Here is a 21,619-nt window from a genome sequence, read left to right as displayed (position 1 = left end):
AACTGATTTCCACTCTTTTGGATATATGTCCAGTAGTGGTGTAGTGGGATAATAATGTAGAGTTATTTTTAGCTTTTTGAAGAACTTCCATACTGATTTCCAAAGTGGTTGCATTCCTTTGCTTTACCACCAACTATGCTTGAGAGTTTTTTCCCCACATCTTTGCCAGCACTTGCTATGTTTGTCATCTTGACAACTGCCATGAGAAGTGGAATATCACACAGCTATAAAGAAATGTAGAACTATGTTATTTGTGGAAAGTGAATGAAACTGGAGATCAACATGTAGAATGAGATAGTCAAGCTTGGAAATCCAAACAGTATACAATCTTTCTCATCTGTGGAAATTAGAAACAAATGCCATACATATCTATGGGCATATATATAGGCACACATAAATATATACATAGACAATAATGCTAACTCTAGGTTTTTTGTGGAGAAGAGGAAAGAAAAAATGATGGAAGCTAGATTATATAAAAGTGGGTGGCAATTATATGTAAGGTGGCATAAGGAATTTCAGTGAAAGCTGTTGATCAATAGAGGGAGGGGGAAAGAGAATAATGATAGAGTAATTTTGCTTGAAATACAATAAATACATGGACAGGGCAAATAAGGAAGCATATGGTCAAAGTGTTTTACTTTAATGAAAATAGCAACAAAACCTGTTAAAATTGTCTTAAAATCAGGAAAGGGATAAGGAAGAGTGATAGGGTGAGGTTGATTGTGATTCTTTGTATACAAATGCAGACATGTCACAATGGAATTCCTTTGAACAATTAAGGTATACTGATAACAACATCTTATATAGCAAAAGTTTAGTACATAGGATGAAAGTCAGTAAGGACTCACTTAGATTCTGGTCTGGCTTATGAACAACTTGGAAGTTGTTACTTTCATCTTTATAGGAATGAACAAAGTGAACATCAGCAACAACTCTTTCATACATTAAGGAAATGAGGCCACAACACAAACCACGGGTTCCAATCTGGAAGAAATAGAAAATTACAATTTGCCATAGTATAGAGTCCTCCAGAAGAAACCATAGTGGGAACCAGTTTTGAGGTAAGCAAACAAACTGCAACTGACTATGGATATGACAGTTAAAAACTTTAGTGTGGAAGAGTTCTCAAAGGAGAACACACACATACTATTGTGAACTTTACCTCGGGATGCCCACAGAATATGGATATGACAGTTAAAAACTTTAGTGTGGAAGAGATCTCAAAGGAAAACACACACATACCATTGTGAACTTTACCTCTGGGGTGCCCACATGTTCTGGTGAAGACTAGAGAAAAATATCTTTGTTCTTATATCAGTGAGAAAGGAACAGCAGCCATTTTGGTATACATTTAAATAATTCTGCAATTCTTCAATTCTGTAATTCTTAGCAAGAGGTGCCCTCAAAAAGAAAGTGAAAGGGCAGGCACAGAAATGGAAGGAAAAACGGTAAACAAATGAAGCAGTGATACTCCTTGGACACTATGTTGAAAGTGAACTACACAACTTGTGGATGGGATGGGAGGGAAGTACTGGGAGACCATTCAAAAGGAAATGGAAAGACTTGGAAAAATTACATAAGCAAAATAAGCCAGCCTTTAAATCTACAAGTTAAGCCAATGGACAGTAAAAGGCAAATAATTACACTTGGATATGATTGATTAATTAAACAGCACTCTAAACATTCACACAATGAGACCAAAGGAGGATATTCTTAGGAGAGGATCACAAGGGCTCAATAGCTATGTGTATAGGATCTTACAAAATGAGGCTTATTGAAAGGAACTCTAAGAAATGGTAACAAGAGGTTTGTGTGTGTGTATGTTTGTTTTTGTACTGCTTGCAACTCTCCCTGTCTTGGTATATTCCCTTTTGTCACTGTTTTTGACTTGATTTCCATACTCTTTGTCTTGTATATAAGTTTATCTGATTTGGAGAGGGAAATGGAAAGCCCATAAACAGTGGGACTGTTGAGCCAATTCAGCAGTGCTACACACTAGCCACTATGCTGAAAATGCACTACATACTTGGGGGAGAGGGGTGCTGGGAGGAGAAAAACTGGGAGAAAATTAAGGAGGGGTCAAAAAGAAATGCACTCATTTTATGACCTATGTAACTGTAACCCCTCTGTTCATAACCTTTACAATTTTTTAAAAAAATCATTGAATAAATATCTGATAAACAAAAGAAAAAAAAAACTTGGAGAGAACAGGGAAGGGGTTACATTATCCAAAAGGAAATGTACTCTGCCTGACTTATGTAACTGTAACCCTTCTGTTTTTAGCATTTTCAAATAAAAATTTCAAAAAAGTTCTTTTTCAGAGCTCAGACAACTGGAGTTTTACATTTGTCTATTTACTTCATATCTTTTGGCAGATATATAATATCTGACTTTAAAAAAATGACAAGACCAAAGGACAAACACATTATCTCACTCGTTTGGATAATACGTTAAATTTGGCTTTAGAGAAATTGAGAATAAAATAGAGGTTAGTAGAATTATAGAGAAGAGAGGAAAAGATTTGTCAATAAGTAAAAAAATTATAGTTATAAAGAATAATTTTTTTTGGATTATATAGTAGGTGACTGTATTTAATATTGTACTATATATTTCAAAATAGCTGGGTTTTAAATGTTACACAGAGATGATATGTTTGAGTTGATTACTATGCTAATTGCCCTGATTTGATTATTGTACAATGTATTCATATATTACAATTTACCCCATAAATATGAATAACTATGATTAATATGCTTGAGAAATATAAGCGATCTGAGCTTGAGGGTTATGTAATCACCTGAAGCACTTGTTTCTAGGAGATCTGACCAACAGTAGTCTTACCTTTCCATCCCACATGGTTTCTGCCAACTCAAAGCAGAGTATTTTATCAGCTATTACTACCTTTGATTTCTACAATAAGAATATTTACTACAAGGATCTGGATCTGATACCTAATGTAAGAGGAAGAAGGAAGGAAGGAAGGAAGGAAGGAAGGAAGGAAGGAAGGAAGGAAGCAAGCAAGCAAGCAAGCAAGCAAGCAAGCGAGGGAGGGAGAGAGGGAGGGAAGGAGGGAGCTTGGGAGGAGAAGGGAGGAGAGAGGAAGGAAGAGAAGATGAGGTGAGATAGGGGAGATAAGGGAGCTGAGGGGAGAGAGGTGAGAAATAGTCTAAGTCCTGGAGAGGACAAATGACTTCCATGAAAGCTTTTGGCTCAGCTTCCTGGGTAACTAGGATTACAGGCATGAACCACTTGCTCCCAGTTTAGAGGCAAACTTAAAGATGGATTCTAGTTTCATGAACTTGAAATGAAAGCCAGTGAGTACGTGCATAGGCACACACACACACACACACACACACACACACACACACACATACACACAATGATATCTTGAAGGTGTCACCCAAGAGATTCCATCTAAATTAACAGAAAGCAAAGGAAGCACTTTTAAGAAAAAAAAAAAAACACAACACATGCATACTAAAAAGAGTCAACTGCTTTGTGAATCTGAAGGAAGGTTAGTGAAATTACTCAGACTATCTACAATATTCTTCATGAATAACTCATAAGCAAACTAAAAATAGGACAGTCCTTCATAATGCCAAGTATTTATGAGGCAATAGAACATGTGCAGAGATGGCTTATTGGGTACCTTGCAGGCTGTCTGAATTGTTACCTCATTAAAGGAAGTGCTTGCTATCTGCACTTGTATAGATGGGGTGTAGCCCAATCAAAATGTAATTTATGTTTGGCGCCTAATGACCTAGGCCAAGTGTACCCATTTAAACAAGTGACAGGAAGCATTGAGGAATGATGAAAACTGAAGTATAAAACTAGATTCTTTCGCTTCTTTCCTCAAAGATCTTAGGCATTATCAGGACATGGTTGCAAAGCTGTTGGCCAGCCTCTGGCAAACATTACTCTATCTCCTGACTCCTCTCTTATCCCCCAGTTTAAAATTTCAGAGTAAAGCACATGAAAACCTGGTATATCTTCAGTTGAGAAACAAGATGACCCAGTAGTGTCAGGCTTGATTTTTTTTATATGCTTACATTTACTTGGAGTTGGATAGCAACTCTTTTTAAACTGAAGAAGTGATTTTTGTTTCCCCACACCCTTACTGAGCTGATTTATTTATATAGACTTCTCTTTAAGTTTGTAATCCTTGATTTGGAAACAATATTTATGTCTGCCTTATACTGCCCCTCTTGTGGCTTTAGGAGGCAAATGTAGGAAGGCATGTTTACTGTTCATACTGCCACTAAGTTGTATCCTAAAACTTAATTGTGCATCAGTGATTTGGGAATAATATATTTGCAAACTGGAAAAATATTAATTTAATTAATTAACTTAATTAATTAATTAAATTAATTTTAAGAGTGTTAATTGAACATCTATTGTATGCACAAGGGAACAGGGAATAAAAACGTTCTTACTCAAGTCCAGAAGAAACAATCAAAATTTATTGAATATATATATATATGTATATATATATATATCACATGTGAAACAAAAATGCAAAGAATTGACCATCACTTGCTAGATTAGAGAAAAAAGAAGATTGTGAATTGCTCTATGTTCTCATGCAAGACATGTCTTGTGGATAAAGAAAGATCATGATAAGTAAACTCTGAATATACTCAGTATTCTGAAAGAAAGTTTCCTTTAGAGTTATTCTTTCTTAGATGGCTATACTAATTTTTTCCTTTTGGGGGGGGCATGCAAAAAGTTGCACCAGGAGAAAATATAAGTGGACAGATAAATAGAATAGAAGGAAGGTTGAGTTGGGTTTAGTGGCATGTACCTGCAACCCTAGCACTCATGAGGCTAAAGTAGGATCATGAATGAGACCCAATCTCAAGAAAGTTGAAATATTCAGGTTTTTTTCCTGATATCTTTCTCTTTGTTAGTGGTTGGTAGGTCTCTCTTACAGCTCTCAGTATTCTTTCTTTGTTCTGTGTTTTCAACCTTTTTACTGTAAGATAATGTGGACACCCTTTTTTCTCATGCTTCCTGTGCCTGGATATGTATATCTTTTTGAATATTTAGGAGATTTTTCTGCTTCCTTTTCACTGAGCACAGTATTTGGGCATTTAGACTGAATTTTGGCATCACCTTCTTAAGTTTAGTCTCTTAGCTGCGTACTAAAAGTCTTGAAATTTTAGATCATACTTTCCTATTTTTATTATTCTTATCTGCATATAATAATTAACCAACGTTATCTTTAAGCCCTGATAATCTTTCTTTGATTTAATCTATCTTCCATTTAATCTAGTCTATTGGTGATACTTTCTACTGAGTTCTTCATTTGATCAATTGAGCTTTCCATTTTCAAAATTTCATTTGATTCTGCTTACATCTCTCTTTGCTGAATTTCCCATATGCCATATATTGTTTGTTTATTCCATTTAATTACTTAATTACATCCTTTTTGACATCACTGATTATTTAAAAATTTAGACAACTTATTTTCCAGCTTTGCTTCTGCTGCAGTATCTTTAAATACAGTTATTGAAGATTTATGAGCTGTTGGCAGAATCATGTTGCCTTTCCTTCTCATATTTTCTTGTGTTTCTTTATTGGGATTTATGAATCTCTTAAGGAGGATATGTCTGATACTTTTGTATGAGGATATTCTTAGTGAGAAACCTTCTCTTGTAGTTTAGTCACTAAAATAACGATAAAACTTATGTGTTGGTTCTTGTTCTAGACACCTTTGGGCAATAAATCTGCAAATGTGGTTTTCAGTACTAAACACCAATGTCTTCGTACTCTGTACTGTGTGAATTAAACACACTGGATTTGAAGATTTAGACTTCTTCTAGTACAGGAACAGGTTGATTATACAGGTATACACACACATTATCTATCTATCTATCTATTTATCTATCTATCTATCTATCTATCTATCTATCTATCTATCTATCTATCTATCTATCTATCTAGCATCTATTTGATAGTACTTTTTTTAAAATTCTTCAGTTGTGTATGTTAACAACTACCTCAACTTCTGGGATTCATAATGTTTAACCTGTCTTATTACATTATACCTTTCATTATGATTTGGTGACATCATGGAATATGAACAATTCATGTGGGGATGTATATTATTTTGCAAGGCAGAAGCTTCTGAATTTCCTTTAAGCAAAAGAAAGGTAAGGATTTGGGCCTTTAAGAAGGAGTGTGCCATATGTGAACAGCTAGACAGTTCAAAGTAAATCTAAGGAGTCTAATACATTCATATATCAATGACATATCAGCTACACACAGCCATCACAAGGCTCAACATTTGTTCCACTCCATCCCAAGTGGGGCTTTCCCCTTGCTATAGCAGACATGACAGTATTGAGAATTCAACATTTTCTGAGGTTCTGCCTGAGTGTTAGCCCCAGCCTTTTCTGTCTTGCTGCTGGAAGAAAATCTCTTTTCCCATTACCAAGGTGCTGTCAGATTTTAATAGTTCAGACTATGGTGTTATTTCATCCTTATACTTTCTTTTCCATCTCATTCTCCATTAGTGACATTTTAGACAACTGCACCATCACTGGGTATCCATAATGGAATTCTTAATTTGGAACAGAATGTTATAGCTCCTAACTTCCTTTTTATTTATTTTTCAAGAACCACTGTTAGCACGGACCATTTTAGCGTAGCTTACTAAGGGACATAAACTGAGTTGGTGAAAGTTGCATGAAGGAAGGCCTTGAGAAACAATGTCTGAGTGAGGGTTGCTGGACTGAGCAGAAGAGAAGCTAACATGTCAGGCACTTCTGGAGATGCTTTCTGAGACGATGCTATGGTAAGATCTGGAGCATTGCTGTCCTCTACAGTTTTAATCTGGACAAAAGTCTTTCTATTTCAGCACCACCAGTTACTGAGTTTTGATGCCTCAGGAAGGTTGACCTTTGGTGAAGCAACTTCTTGTATCCCAGGCCAGTTCCTGAAGAGGAACTCAGCTGTGTACTATCAACAGCCTATATTTTATGTAACTGGGAAATGACTGTCTTGGTCTTGAAGAAGTACATGTACAGTGGACTACAGAGTATATACCATTCCCTGTAAATGCTGTACAATGAATGGATAGTCTTTTTGGAGACTTTAGATATTGAATTCCTTTTGGATTCCCATATAGCAATCAGCACAGTACTTTACATCTAATTGCTTAATCTGTCAATATGAATTAACTATATAAATTAAAACATAAAATGTAGATCTACACTCATCAGTGGGTATGTGATTCCAATCCTTTGACACTGCAACTAACCAATGTTTGCTATTCCCACAAAGAAGGATGGTGTGGATTTACTATTTATAGGTAACAGCAACTGGAAAAAAAAAACCTCAAAATGTGATAGGATAAGTGGGTATTAGTTCGTCCAAGTTTAATTGCTACTCTGCTCTTCTACCACAATGTAGGGCCCTTTAGTGGCTGGCTGATAACCATTTATTGACACCAACTGTTCCAGATAGAGGCGAAGTCTTGGCTGCTGGGGAAATAACTCTTTCCTCCATCATCAATACTTAAATGAATACCAGGAATGCTTAAAAATTCTTTCTTGGAAAAGGAGTGTTGGTAACTGTTTAATTTCCTTCCCAAACACATAGTTTGTCACCACATGCATTAATTTTTCATTAAACAATGTCAACATTCTCCTCCATAGAAATGATTGTACCCTTTTCTTAGGTGTAATTATCCTGATGAATATAATTAGTCAACTCAGCTACTTAAGAAGGAGTTCTGCATTTGGATGACATTCAAGTGATATATACCATGTGGTAAGGACTTAGCTTGGCACTGGTTTCATCTTGGCAATATTCAGTGTCTAACAGAGGGCTTCTTGATTGTTCTTTTTTTCCTATAAAAGTAATATCTTGGGAATACCCAGTAAATAATTAATACCCAAAGCAAATCTGTGATGCTGACAGAAGTTATATGTATTTCTTAATATTTCTCTTCATATTTTTGAGTAGCAAACACATACCTAATAAATTAGGCTATAATTTTTATTTATTATCTCATATTTATTTGCCAACATACTGGACCTGAAGATAGTATTGCAAATACATTCACATACATCTCTGTCCTATCGTCAACTATGCACTTGGAGTCTGAATTTTGCTGAAATAAAGGCAAGAGAGCAATTGTTTATTTACTTGAAACCGAAGCAGTTTATGAGGGTGAACAATTATTTTTCTATTTAAAACTCTAATTTCTCCCCTAGCTAGTTTCCTTCTACTTAAAGAGGAAAAGAAATTAATTGAAAGGCTGTCTAATCTTCATTGCTAAATTTTCTGTGATGACAGTAATGTTCTATATCTTGATGGAAATCTGAGTTACACAGGTGTTTGTGACTGTCAAAATTTAATGACTGATCACTTTTATATCAAAGAAAAGGATTTGGAACAAATACTGAACTCTAACCACATGTTTATTGAAGCATTTATGAAGAAAGGTACTAATGTTGGCAATTTAACTTAAAATGACTAAAAAGTAAGATTGTATAATGAATGGAAAGATGGATAGATGGAATGTTATTTGATAAGGCAAAGAAATAAAATGATGACAGAATTTACAACATAAGCATAGAAATGTTTCACATAAAATTATTGGAACATTTATATGTCTTTAAATTTTTACTAAGAATTATTGCAAATATTTGTCATTGGCATTGCTTCTATAGAGCCACTGAGAAAACTTTGATCAGGATAGGGTGACAATTCAATTTATTCAATGTGTATCTGGTGTGCATCTGGATATTAAATTGGAATTTCATGCTTATTAGTTTTCTCTACTTTTACTTTGGAAAGAAGGGATCAACTTTATCTTTTCCATCAAATTCTAGTTCTATAAGGAGAAAAAAGCAAGTCTATCCCAACAGCCTGCAATCCATTGGTTTATTTATCCAACCTTTTCTCTTTTCATTAATCTATCTTTTGCCATCCATCCATTCTTATCTTCTCAAGTTCTCTCTTTCATGCAAGGGATTGTAGAGCTTGTCAAGGCAGAGTTCTGCAGTCAAGGAATTTACAATGTATTAGTGATCTTAGCATCAAGCCACTATTTCTGCAAGTACCACTCTGACTGTTCATTTGTTCTGTCAGACAATGAAGTAAGATGTGATGTAAGATATATGAAAATATATTTATCGGCATCAGAAACACTTCAAAAGTAGTACATTGTGTTTACATGATTTGAGTCAATACCACACAATGTTCCAATCATGAAGAAAGAGCTAAGGCTTTCCTAGAGAACATTAAAAGAAACTTAAAACTTTTTTATAATTGGAGTACACCATTAAATCCTTCGTGTTATTTTAGTAGCATATAAGATAAACCAATGTCTATGAAAAATCATGGGGTCAAATAAAATGTTTAGAGTACTCCCAAGGGAATGAATGCCACCCAAGTCTTTCCAAGAGAGTACTGCTCCCTTCAAAGTAGTCTTCTTTTTATTGGTTTAAATTAACTTTTACAGAATAAATTAGTTCACTGTATTTGCACCACATTTAGATACAGTTCTTTTTTCCTTCTCCCCAATCAGTGCTTTGACACTGAAATAGCAATAAAAAAGGAGCAGCATAATGGGAGAAAGAAACGAGAGAAAACATAAGAAATGAAATGTAAGAGACATAAAGAGGAGAAAGTAGCACAGAAGAGATGGAAAGGAAAGATATATAGATGAAGCAAATGAAGAATAGAGAAGAGAAGGGAAAAACAGGAAAAGAAGGTAAAATAACTAAATTACAAAGAACTTGATACTGTTGATTAGAACCAAACGCTGAAAATTTGTTGTCACTTTTTATACACTTTTTTATTGTGAAAATACTGTACAGAGGGGTTACAATTATATCAGCTACTAATTCAAAACCTTTGTGTCCCAGAATTTTCCACTGGAAATGCAATGCAAGGTGTTCTAAGATCCTTCAAATCAATGATATAGATACTTGATAGTTAGCTTTTTTTATTGGCTATTATAGGAAAAGAGTTCTTTCAACTATTCCTGGTTGAGTATTAGAATTCATGGATAATTTCCTTCATTAGCACAGTCATACCATTACAAACAAAGAAACACACAATAAACAATAGTTTCTTTCAGAGGAGGATGCAAATCTTTCTCTGCTTATTATCTTCTTAAAAATTGGAACAATTACGATTTTTGATTTAAAGTGATCTTGTTGATTAACATATGTAGTATTCATAAATTTCTTCATTAAATGACAGCTCCTTTGTACCACTAATTACTTAAAGATAATTTAAAAGAATAAAATGATTTTGTTGATTATTCACACCTTTACAGGATGTTTTCATGGGTGGATATTTAAGTTACACTTTGTATTGAGAAGACTGGAGATAAAGCGGCTCTCAATAGTTTGTGGATTCCTTGATGTAAATAAAAGGGTGAGCATTAGTAGGCAAAACATTTATCAGGGAGTGCTCATGGGATGGAAACATTGTGTTGGGAGAAGGAACATCCACTGCAGTGGATGGAGGGAAGTCAAGCTATGAACTGGACATCTTAGCTTCCTCACTGATAGCTGCAGCTGAGATGGACCACTACTGCTGTTCCTTTATATCTTTGAGTTGACTAGTCAGAGGATGGGGACTGCTCCGTGGAGGCAAGGTATTGTTCAATGAGGCAGCTCTCTTTGGCAGAGGACCTTCTGGACTGGGGTGACAGATATGAGGGCTGCCACTCACAGTACTCCAAGCGATTGAGGGAATAAGTTCTGCTTTCCTGGAAGTAGATTGTCCAGAACATTACAACATTCACTACAGGGTACATTTACTCATGCACCCTTACCTTATGTTATGTCTCCTAAGGACAGAGCCATTATAATCCCACATGGTTTTTGATATCTCATAGACACCAGTTAGTTTCTTGGCTATTCCATTTCAGTTTGTTGTTGTTGTTGTTGTTTCAATCTGGTTCTCTGAGCAGATGTACCTGCAGCTTTGATTTTTTTGTAACAGCTTCTTTCATCTTTTGTTTGAAATTAGAAAGACCAATCTTCCCCCATGAAGAAATTCCACCTGCTCTGATCTTAAAGTAGGGAGAAGCGAACCACCACTCATCAACGAGTAATGCACAGGTTCCTGGATTGGTTTCTGCTAATTTTTTTGATCCATATGCTAGAGTGGGAATAGTTGGGGATTGCTTGTCTGCTTCCTGCTTGTAAGGAATGTTAATATGAATTTCAACTCAATCTACTAGTAGATCTATATATTTTCCTTGGAGAGCTTAAGAAGGGTTCACTAAATAATATTCTTTTCCACCCATCAATCTGTGTTAGGAAGATGTATGACTGGTATCTAAGGCACTGTCAGTATGTTATTTTCCATGTTCCTCTCACATGTCAAATATAAAAATACAGCCTGTCAGTGTAAGTGTGATATGGGGCATTGTTCACAGAGACTGTGAAAAATCCTGCGGTCTCCCTGATTTATCATTTCAACAGCCTAATCATTTCATAGCCCAGCCTAAACTAAACAGTTAAGGGCATTCCAACTTAGGGGTTACAAAATCAGGATTGATTCAGAAAGGACTGTTAGAGTCTGAAGAGAAAAAGAAATACATTCTAGAGAAGAGAAGAGAAGAGAAGCTTTTGTCCCAAATTTCATAGCTACTAATCTTTTTTTCCCCCAGAAGATTGTTTATCAGTTAATTATTCTCCACTGCACCCTGTACCCTGACATTTTGCCAAAGCAGCCAGGAGGCCTCGTTAAGTCAGAATTTCTACTTTCAGCTCACCTGTCACAGTTAAAAGCTCCCACAAATGCATTGACATCGATTAATATTTAATGATTGAATTGTAGAAATATTGGCTCAGCATTTTTGACTTCTTCTTCCTTTAAATTAAAAAAAGACTTTAGAATGGCCTCTGCTACACAGACACTCATAGATTCTTACAATGAGTAATTTATATGGGTGTGAAAAAAAGGAAAAAAAAAGACAATGTGGGATGAATGGATGCAGGTTGAGTAATGGAGAGCGTGAGGTACCATTTAATGTACACTTGGCTGCTGCCATGCGTTGTACTAGGTACTTCCATAGTTCATTCCAACACAGTACTTCTGCAAAGAGGTATCATTAATTTATTTTAAGAGGAAAGAACCAGGTACAGAGGTTTGAGACATACTTAAGGCCAGAGTCAGGATTTGGGTCTGAGTTGTTTCGCCTCTCTAGAAGAGGCAGCATGTGCTTGGAAAAATTATGGACTATTGATCTGGGTAACCAGTCTGAACCCAACAAAAATCATTTTATTTCTCTGAACCTCAGTTTTCCAATTTGCTACAAGTCAACTCTTTAATACTAAATTTTCAGGACACAAGATTCTGGTTTTAAATCAAGTCAGTCTATAGTTTACATGAACAACACCTTATTTGTAAAATTTTATGACATGCATTTGGGAAAAAAGAATAGAAATAGTAGTATTTACTACTTTCCCTGGAAAGAAGTAAAGTATATATATATGTATATATATATATACACACACACACACACATATATATACACATATATATGTATATATAAAAACTAGGAAAAGTAACAATCTATTTGTATTCATTTAAGCAATATCTATCACCATAACAGAAATGATATAGGAGTGAGCTATAGGAGAGGGCTTTAGAATTAGACAAACATGGCTAAATTCTTCTTCTGTTATCTTTGAGCAAATTTTATAACTTCTAGATGCCCTTGTTTCTTTCCCAATAAAATTGATATTGTAATTCCTATGCTAGAGAGTTTGTGAAAAATAAAAAAGAATGTATTTAAGGATGCAAAAATGGTGGTGTCACACAGTACACATATGTTAGATAACTAATTAATACTACTAGCATTAAAAAGGAAATATTGCTGAGTGCCCGTGGCTCAAGCCTTTAATCCTAGCTACTCAGAAGGCTGAGATCTGAGACTGCAATTCAAAGCCAGCGTGGGAAGGAACGTCCATGAGACTTTTTTTCTTTTTTTTGGTCGGTTGTGGGGCTTGAACTCTGGGCCTGGGCGCTGTCCGTCAGCTCTTCAGCTCAAGGCAAACGCTCTACCACTTGAGCCACAGCACCACTTCCGGTTTTCTGGTGGTTTATTGGATATGAGAGTCTCACGGCCTTTCCTTCCCAGGCTGGCTTTGAACCGCGATCCTCAGCTCTCAGCCTCCTGGGTAGTTAGGATTACAGGCGTGAGTCACCTGCGCCAGGGTCCATGAAACTCTTACCTCCAATCAACCACTAGAAAACCGTAAGCGCTGCTGTGTCTCAAGCGGCAGAGTACAAGCCTTGACATGAAGAGCTCTGAGGAACAGCGCCCAGGCCCAGAGTCCAAGCTCCATGACTGACCAAAATAATAAAGGAGATCTTCATTCATGGTTAGGAGGATCATTTTCAATGAAAGACTTAGTAGCATCTATGAGCAGCTATTACAACTGAGATATATGGAACAAGTCAGCCAGTATCCAAGCTCACAAAGAAAGGAACTGAAGGCTATTTACATATTTTTGTCAATTTGGGGAAAAATCAAATGGAGTTTTTCCTTATTGAAGAAAAAATAAGTCAAAACATGGAATAAGATAAATATAGATAAAAATAAAAGTAAAATATTGAGAAATCTTTAAAAATATTGTGCCCCAAATGAAGATAATACAAGAAAATACTCTCTTATTTTGAGAATTTATTGTAAAGGTGATGAACAGAGGGGTTACAGTTACACAAGTAAAGTAATAAGTATATTTCTTTTTAAACACTGCTACCGACAATGTTCTCTTATAAGAGAAGCTAACCTCAGCAAATGATTTGCTACTGCATGCAAAAGAGAATTTTAAGAAACTGGGTCATCAGTCATGGAATGTAAGACAACTAGTTTCTGTGGAACCTTAATAGAAAGTCTTAATAAAAGACATTTCAGATAAAAGGATTTCTGAATGAAGAAATGGCTTTAAGAAATCAACAATGGGAAAAATGATAAAAGTGAATAGCAGTAAAGGAAAAAATAGACACCATAGGAAAAATACATTTATGATATACTGAGCAAGCTCTAGAACTCTTACACACTTCAGAGGAAAAAGATTTAAAATGAAGACCATGATGAAAGAGGTTATGACAGAATGGAGAAGAAAGCTATCATTTTACGTGCTCACCAGAGTGACTAGAGATAGAGCAATAATCACACATAAATGGTAAGTGAAAGGCAACTTCTGTAAGTCATGCAAAGTCTTAAGTATGGAGAAAAGAAGGTCTCCCTACATGGGAGCAAAAAAAAAAATCAAGCAAAGGAAATTATAGTTGAACACAGATGGTCAAAATGCTTGAATGAGAAAAATAAAAATAAATTCTACATTCACACAGTCTAAAAGAAAAATGTTGACCATGGAGGCTGAACTTAACCTTACTGTAATAGCAAATGCCAGAATCTGAGAAAAATCTTATTTGAAGAAAAAAAGTTTATAACCTAAGAATTTACAACCCATCTGAGTTGTTTATCATTTGTGACAGTAATAGAAAGATCTTCACCATTGTTCAAGAGCTCAGAAACAATTCTCTAGTGCAATATTTTTTATTCTAAAATGTTATGTACAATATACTAAAAGCATCAAAAACAATAGTGACTGGAAAGAGGAATACTAAGAATTTTACTGGTCAAGCCACAGTTTGCTTTTTGAAGTCAGTAAATTGGATTTTGTAATTTGGAAATGAAATAGATTAGTAGCAAATTTAGCTGTTAAAAATGGTGGATACCAAAACACTACTAGGAAAATGCAACAAAATGCTAATGACATTAACTAACAAATGGAGAGATTTGAGGTGATTCCACTTTTCCTTAAAAATTTCTATAGTCTTTTGTAATTGAGAATATACTATTCTTATACTTCTATGTGGACATTAAATAAAGGAAACCCACAAAGCTCAAATAACTCATTAAAAAAAGCCTGGTTGTCCAGATAATATGTAAAAATACTTTGTCCCAAAGAAACTCAAAATAAGATCATCATGACATACATCTCCATGCCCATCACATTGGGCAATGATCTGAATCTGGTACCATCTGAGAAGGTGAGAGCACAGAAGAATGCAAATTAGTACATATACTTTGGAGATGAAAATGGCAATATTAAAGAGAGTTGACAGTATCTATACCTATTATTTGATAATTGTGATTTTGTAAAATTTCAACATTGCTTAAAATAATAAAAGTAGTACATAATATCTGTTAAAATTTAAAAAACAGATACAAATTTGTAGTGTAACTATACTATTCTTATTCTAACTGAATAGAAGCTACATATAACAATGTGGAATGCCCCCAGCAAAAAACTGAGTTTTAATATAATATAACTGTCTATTTGTGGGTTCAAATACCTGAAGTAAAATTGCAAGAGGGTAGAAAGAAAGGATAAATTCTGGATGGTAGGTATCTCTGGAGAAGGTAGGAAAGAAATTGCCTTGAAGAAGGGTAATGCAGAGTGTTGATAGTTCTGAAATATTTTTGGGGGGAAATAAAAAATATCTGAGACATGTGCATTCATATATTAATAGTTTGGCAAGCCTGACAAAAGGTACAATAGTATTACCTTGAAATATGTCATAGTAGAAATGAAAATAAAATATTAATGACATATTTTATTCATAAAACAAGCGTTATACATACAAAATCAAGTCTGTAGTTATAGTTTTAATGATCTACAGTACTACATAAAATATTTACAATATAAAGTCTGTAAGGAAATAATAACAAACCAAATACTGCTTATTTTTAAAAGATGCATGTAAGTTTTAAACTTGTTTATGTTTTCAAAATTTTCATTATAAGATTGTAAAATTAAAAACATAAAAGGATGATTTAAAAAAACGTAGGTTTGGGCTATATAGCATAGAAGGTCATGTTAGATATTTGACTTTATAATACAGGCTACTATTTTCCCAAACGCTATACTATGAAGCACTAGTATCTCTTGAGATATTAAGTTGTGTTTCTGGGAAAAAGGTGACAGGGTCAATTGTTTCAAAATGATGGCTTCCATGCTTGCTGCTTGAAGCATGATAGACATATACAGATCTGTATATCAAGTTCTCTGATAAATGCTGTGATGAATATCACATACATGCACAACAACAACAACAACAACAACTTATTGAGTGTTTAATCCTGTTTGCAAAGAATTACAGATCTTTTAATATCATTTAGGTAGTATTCATTTTCAGGTAGCACAGTTTTCAAAACCCAGTCCAAGATACAAAGATCTTCAAAACTCGGTACAGAAAATTGTATGATCAAAAGAGATTTTGAAGCATGTGACAGTGTTGGGAAAGGGAGATTTGAGGTGTCTGGGGACAAAGTGAGTATTTGTCAAACAATCAATTATTCTATGACTTTGTCTCTGTTCATTAAATGAAAAATTCACAGCTATTTGGTAGATAGTGGAACTTTGCATACTATTGGAATTACCAATATGAGTCCCATTTCTGAAACATCCCAAGGACACCATGATAGAATGGGGACAGCCTAGCACATCCCTAAAGACAATAGTGTACCGCCTGACCCTTCTTGCAGCTTATTTGTTCTTGAAGTATGAGAAAAAAAGTGCGGGTAAACATCAAGTGCCTGAAAATTGGTTAACTACATGTAGAAAACTAAAGCTAGATCCTTATATATCACCCTGCACCAGAATCAACTCCAAATGGATCAAAGACCTTGAACTCAAAGCAGACACTCTGAAAACATTACAGGATGGAATAGGAGAAACCCTAGGTCTCCTTGGCTCAGGCCGAAATTTTCTGAATAGAGACCCGGAAGCATAACAAATCAAAGAAAGGTTGGACAAATGGGATTGCATAAGGTTGCAGAGCTTCTGCAGGGCAAATGACATAGCTAGCAAGATCAATAGAAAGCCCACCGATTGGGAGAAGATCTTTACTAGCCATACAACGGAAAAGGGTCTCATATCTAAAATATACTTGGAACTCAAAAAATTAAACCACCCAACAACAAATCCTCAAAGAAACAACTGCCCAATAAATAAGTGGGCGAAAGACTTAAAGAGAAGCTTCTCTGAAGAAGAAAGAAGGATGGCCAATAGACACATGAAGAAATGTTCAACATCCCTAGCCATAAAAGAAATGCAAATCAAAACAACATTGAGATATCACCTCACTCCAGTTAGAACAGCAAAAATCAAGAACTCTAACAACAACAGATGCTGGAGGGGATGTGGACAGAAAGGAACCTTACTTCATTGTTGGTGGGAATGTAAACTTGTTCAACCACTTTGGAAAGCAGTATGGAGGTTCCTCAAAAGACTTCACATAGATCTCCCCTATGATCCAGCAATCCCACTTTTGGGCATTTACCCAAATGTTTACAAACAAGACCACACTAAAGCTACCAGCACAACTATGTTTATTGCAGCATTATTTACCATAGCTAAGATATGGAACCAACCCAGATGCCCCTCAGTAGATGAATGGATCAAGAAAATGTGGTATATATACACAATGGAATTCTATGCCTCCATCAGAAAGAATGACATTGCCCCATTTGTTAGGAAATGGAAAGGTTTGGAAAAAATTATATTAAGTGAAGTAAGCCAGGCCCAAAGAAGCATAGGTCCCATGGTTTCCCTTATTTGCAATATCTAGTATAGGTATGAGTCAAGCGGAAAAGGTCAGATAATGTGATGTTAGGAAAATGAACCCTTAAATATGTATTTTAATGTTTTCGTTTCTTTCATGCATGTGTTTCTAACGCATTTATAAGATTATTTCTTTGTTGCTTTGTATGTCCCTCCCCCACAGTGTAACCCCCACTTTCACTATATTTGATGTCAGTATAACATGTGGAGGAGATGGGGACAAACAAGTCGTTTAAGGATTCAGGTGGACCTGTTGCAACAATGAGAAGTACAAAATGTCATGTCAAAACCAACTTTACAATGTCGGTGTGGGGGGGGAGGGGGGTATAATTGGGTGGGGGGAGGGGGGAGGCTGGGAAGGGAGGTGAAGGGTAAACAAAGGAGGAGGCTGCAATGCTTGGTAAGAAATGTATGCATTATCCTGCCCATGTAATTGTAGCCCCTCTGTACAGTATGTTCTCAAATAAAATAAAATTAAATTAAAAAAAAAAACAAAACATCAAGTGCCAGGCACTTCCCGAGAAGAATATTGGTATGTAATTAAAACAGGACTCTAACAACAGCTCACCTCATTGTGTCTGGCAGAGATAGCCAGATGGGTAAGTAGCTCATGGCTCATATTTAACACAGCTTTTCATTAATTGATTTTCAGTAGTCAGAGACATGACAATGTCTAAATTTCAGATAATAATTCCAGTCCCCAAGAGAAAATATAGGAGTGATGTTGAATATTTTAAAATAATGTGACTACAGCCTATGGAATCAAATAACCTGTCACATTTTCAGATCTTTAGTGTTGTTATTCCAAAGTAATTTTGTGTTTGCTGTTACATGTATACATATTAAAACATGTTATATAGATTTATTTTTCAGTTGCCCACTGTGCATATTAGCTGTGTCAATATGATATGTAAGTAATTCTTCCTACTTAGAGGCACATAGTGTTTTTCTTGTTCTAAAGTACGTTTCCATTTCTATTTACTGTCCAGAAAACCTTGAAAAGTACAAGGCTTGTGATCATTTGTACTGTAGAAGAAGCTGGAAGATGGATGACTAGAAGGAAACAGAGAGGTTGTAGCCAAATTATAAAAATGGCAAAATGTTCCATGGTCCTGGGTTTTCCTGAACACTCAGCTGCATCTGCTCATTGTCACAAGCTTTGTGACCTCCTAGTCTCCCTCTAGGCTTGGAAGTCTGAAACATACTCCATTATAGTGTTATGACTAACACAATTCCTATCTTAAACATTGGAGAAAAATTTTTGATGCATAGAAAGTGCTAAAAAATAGATAGGATGCATTTTGGAGGGTTTTGCATCCCATTATATATATGCTTGCCTATCAAGAAGGTACCAGACATGTTTCCTCTGGAAATCATGTACATTTAATGTGGTTCGTGTCAGACTTAGCCGATAAAGAAACTCTTTGACATTCAGCATGAAAGAAAAGAAAGACCTGGAGGCAAGATACTCTAGATTTATGATACATCTCTTCTAGGGGCTATGATCCTATAAGTTAAAAATATACATAACTCAAAACCAAAATTCATAGTGCTGGAGATCCAAAAGCTTGGGAGCTAGAGTATCAAACAATTATTGGAATTCTTAATTTTATGCCTGTTGAGTGCCTAGCTGCATAGTCAGCCATACCCAGAAAATTTCTTATCAGTACCATGATAGCAACTGCTGTCCATCAAACATGCAGTCCCAGATTCATAATTGTTACTTGCATTGATAATAATGGTGATGATTACTACCATTTACATAAAATAATCTAAAAGGTTTGTGACAGTTAACTTTGTGTCTCAATTTGATTAGTTAATAAGATGCCTATGCTAGTAAAAAAATATTTTAGGGTATATATGGGCTCTTCTGACAAAGTAACATTATAATCAGTGGATTGAAGAAAGTACATTATCCACCTCAAAGTGTTGAACTAGAGTAGAACAGGTCTCTCAGTCTGGGACTTACATCATTGGCTTCTCTGGTTTTTAGGTCTTTGGGGTTCAACTGGAATGTAGCTGCAGTTTTCATAGGCCTCCAGCTTTTAGACATCAGATTGTCTGATTGCTCAGTCTCCATATTTATGTGAGCAATTCCTCAGAATAAGTCTCTTTTTACATAACTGTATATAGCTTGGAAGTTCTGTTTCTCTACAAAAACCTCACTAAGAATAAGAGCCCATCACCATCATTTGTTATTGTTTTTCAGAAGCAATCTGGTCTCTGTCACTAACCAGAGGAAGTAGCTATAGGCCGTCATTTTACCTCTTTTGTTCTTGGTTTTATTAATTTGTTCATTCAAAAATATTGTGCATCTACTTTGCAAAAGCCTTTGCGAGATGCTAGAAATACCATGACATGCTAGGCTAACTGGAACAAAAAATTGTTTCTCATGGTAAAATAACAATATAATAGGGTAGACAGATAGATAGTAACCTAGAGATAGATAGATGAGAGATCTCAAGGGACACCAGAGAGTTGAAGTGTAGTTTTAGAAACTCCCCAAATTCCTATAGACCAGGATACCTTGACCTTGGCACTAAGAACAAGGTAGATTAGATAAATCTTAGCTTTGAGGGATTGTTGGCCTCCATTCACTACATGTTAGTACTAATTTCATCTCTTCACTTATAAAAACTCAGACTTCCTCTAGGCATCACCTAATGTCTCCAGGGGGACAAAATTATCCCTGGGTAAGACACACTGCCCTATGTAAAACCCATATAACAGCTAGGATGTTAAATCCAAAAATTCCTCCAGCCTCCCTTTAGTTTTCTCTCAAATGAACCTTATTTTTAGTCTATTAAGTCAATCCACTTCAGATAGTTTACAATAGCAAAAGAAATTAAGGCACTGACTTCTAGATCATTCCCACTAAAAAGACCTAGAAAGAATAACCAAGTTGTCAAAAATGTATTTTTCAGATTCTAGTCTTGAAACATTCTTTCTCATTTCTTGGATTTGGGGTGGTCTTAAGCATAAGGCAAGAAATGCTTATGAAATCCTACTATCTACCAGAAAGCCAGGAAGGTCTCAGAAACAACTAAGTTATGTCAAAAACAGTGAGGATTAACTTGAGCTTTCTCCTGACACCAAATATAGAATAACTATCACTAGAGAGAAAGACTACCATAGATTCAAGTACATAAAATAAGTTCAAGTCCATGAGCTCATAAATATATAAACATACCCAACATCTCCAATATATTGAGAAAGAAGCGAGGAAATAAATGTATTATTTTCTAATCTAGTACGCAAAGGGGAGCAATCCAATTCTCCTATTATTCCTCTATGATTTGTGTCTTGGAGAAGTCAAACACTTGATGAAGGGGGAACTTGTCCTTTTTGAAGGATTCAAGCTGAAATACTAAAGGAAAGGAAAGGTTTTTTGAAAGCAGGATGATTCGAGCTTTGGGTTTATTGAATCAGAGAGAGCTCTGGCAAGTAGATGATGAGAAAGTATATAGGAGTGGTTAATGCTAGAGGGGCATTGAAACTTTATCTGCTCAGAGAACCCAAAAAGATGGTGGTGAAGAATTGACTAAGAAAAACGATTCTAATGAAAGAGAAGTCTGTTAAGATTGGTAACCCCAGGGACACCAACCTGCAGCAGTGAAGAGAAGATGAGGAAGAAGCCACAGAAGTCACCCTCACCAAGGGGAAAGATGGGATTGGGAATAAAAGGTGTGGTGGACTGTCATGATTCTGAGAAATAAAGTTGAATGCCAAATGAGGGAATACCTGTTGGAAGGAGAACTTACAACAGAGGCCAGGATGTCAAAATGAAAGTGGCAACTCTGTTCAGGAAATTCAGTAGGGCCTACAGAATGGGTACAAAGTCAAATAAAGTGCAGAAAACATGTTTTAGACCATGCAAAGACAGAGAAGAAGGCATGAGTGTAGAGGGAGGTATCAACCTTTTATAGGATCTAAGACGATGGAGCAGAGGATGGTCATTTGCAAAAAGGGAGACTGAAGCCAGAGACCTTGAACATACC

General features: G+C 35.6%; 1 long non-coding RNA gene across 1 annotated transcript in view; it reads left to right on the top strand.

The window, feature by feature from the left end:
• Positions 1 to 9,601, top strand: part of LOC138825765 (uncharacterized) — a 53,411-nt gene extending 43,810 nt beyond the window's left edge. The window contains exons 2-3 of the long non-coding RNA XR_011371510.1: positions 908 to 1,064; positions 9,542 to 9,601. This is a non-coding gene — a long non-coding RNA (uncharacterized lncRNA). The remainder of the gene's footprint in view (positions 1 to 907; positions 1,065 to 9,541) is intronic.
• The last annotated feature ends 12,018 nt before the right edge of the window (positions 9,602 to 21,619 follow it).

Source organism: Dipodomys merriami, unplaced genomic scaffold (genome assembly GCF_024711535.1).
Source record: "Dipodomys merriami isolate MVZ:Mamm:240054 unplaced genomic scaffold, mDipMer1.0.p SCAF_14, whole genome shotgun sequence".
Lineage (NCBI taxonomy): Eukaryota > Metazoa > Chordata > Mammalia > Rodentia > Heteromyidae > Dipodomys > Dipodomys merriami.
The sequence above is the reverse complement of the archived record's forward strand: the minus strand, read 5'-3'. Positions and strand labels throughout refer to the sequence as shown.